Below are 2,245 nucleotides of genomic sequence, written 5' to 3'. Positions count from 1 at the left end.
TATTTCATGTATTTTCTACTACATGAAAAGCCGGAGTCGAAGGACTCGTTTCATGTACAAATGTTAATCGATGGCAAACAAATTAAACGAATAAGCTGAAACACGTTTCAGATATCTTATAGCGTTAGTTGAATGAGGTACGACACAGATTTAATAATGAATACTCATAGGAAGTCATTCATTATTTGCACGTGGTCGAACGATAGAGAGCAGATTGATTTTATATATTTATAATTTAATTGAATATGCATAGGTCATAAAGAATGCATGTAATATCGTATTTCTGATCCGTAAAAGAAATTCCAATTTAAATTTCATACTGGAATTTTACATAAAATTTTTATGACCAAATGTAATTGGAAAATGTTGAAGGAAGGATAATTCTAAAATTGCATCGATGTTTGCCATTCATTAACATTTGTACACTTCATTAGAGTTGAATTCTGTGGAGGAGAGGAACACGTTGTTAGACTTTATCATAAAGAGATAACGCTTGGTGTCGGTTCGGGGAAGTGGTCCCTTTGTTTAGACTGGGAGGCGTTCTGTTTAGAGGTTTCATTTGCTAATTAAAATCGCCTGAATTCCTGTTCCGTCCGATCGCAGGAAGCGACGTTTCCTGACAGTCTTAAACAGTTTCAATGACAAAGAAACAGTTTCGGTTCACGAGTCTTTAAGAGAGAGTAATTGAGTCTCTATTTTTGATCTGATGATTTGTTAATGGGACGAGTGAGGCTGTCCGAAAATGACAGCCGTCACTCACCGTGTAAATATAGATGATCAACACTCCAGTAACTATCTAAACTAAACGGTTTCACATGAGTCGAACGTGGACCACTTATTAACGAATTAACTACTACAGCAACGAGCTGATGTATCAATTAAAACAAACGTATTTATATCTACTGAGGGTAGATTTATATACCGCAGATTTTATGTAATTTTCATGAAAGTACAAAGTTCCACGAAGTGTAAAATATGAACATAGTTCGTACGAAAGATATTAAAATCCTCAGTCCAATGATCTCAGTTCTGAAAACGAGAACACTGAGATGATCTAAATATCCAGTCAACCACATAATATTATGCATCATCGTCTTTTCTTGAACGTCGTAAAACTGTACTTGTCTCAATAAAAACAGGTCCCCCTCTGAACGAAGGTAAATTCGCTTTCTATCCACCGCTCTTAAATCATAAATCAAAGGGCAATGTTATATTTGAACAAACGTAATGAAGAACTTGTAGAACGATTATCTAATCGTTGGAACGTTGGTCGGGTTTACGTTAAACTTGTTTATAAGGTACTCGTAGCCTTATCTGCCCTTTGGTTAACGATACACATGTTTCCTTCAACAACTTTACGACCATGCTCCGCTTCTGTGAAATCGTGCTAGCTAATAAAAGATGCTGACTCGGCTCAGGGAAAATTGAGAACTTTACGAGTGCACGAGATTCAGTCATTGTATCTCAGATTCAAAATTACATTCCTAAGAGTTATTGTATTGACCAGGTGTCTTCATTTAGAATACTAGATCGTCGTTCTCAGAAGCATCGGGCTCAGCATTTCCAGCCCCAAACTGTAATTCCTTTGTCTCAACCCGAAGATCGGTACAGCCTCCTTAGATGACTCAATCATCCGAGTTACTATAACGAATTCCTCTTACTATCTCTTTTACAGACATTACCGATCGATTACAGCTTCGATCGTAGATTATAGTTATTCCTCTCGAAGGGGAGGAGCAGACGCTCCCATAATTGTTGCTTTTTTCCCTGGGCCGCATAGCAGAGGTCAGGATCACTCTCTGCTGCCCGCATCACGGTTCGTTTCAAGGTTCGTTTCGCAATCGAACGACTCGTATGAAAAATCTGTAGCTCCGATTAGACCGGACGAGTCCAGGCCACTGGCTTAATCGATTTTTCATGTAATCCCTATCTCCTCATAATCCCATACGCACCGGCGTTTTAATCCTCTTCGAGTGTGCTTGGAAAAATTTCTAATAGCATCGCAGCATGTCGTAATTGAAATCGTACTAGTCTCAATAGCCGAGTTTTATATCGAATTATATATTCATGATTGCACGTATATCGTTTATGGTTTCAAGAATACTTCTTGGACAAGTATTTATTAAGGATGTATTGGCTATACAGTCAATCCCAAAAGTTTATGTACCTTAGAAAAACGTATTTCCTATAATTAAAAAGAAATCAGACGACGGAAGAATAATGCTCATAATAAATAGCTACGTGC

This window comes from Ceratina calcarata, unplaced genomic scaffold, assembly GCF_001652005.2.
Source record: "Ceratina calcarata isolate Rehan_Ccalc_2016 unplaced genomic scaffold, ASM165200v1 scaffold336.2, whole genome shotgun sequence".
Classification (NCBI taxonomy): Eukaryota; Metazoa; Arthropoda; class Insecta; order Hymenoptera; family Apidae; genus Ceratina; species Ceratina calcarata.
Note: the sequence above shows the minus strand (reverse complement) of the source record.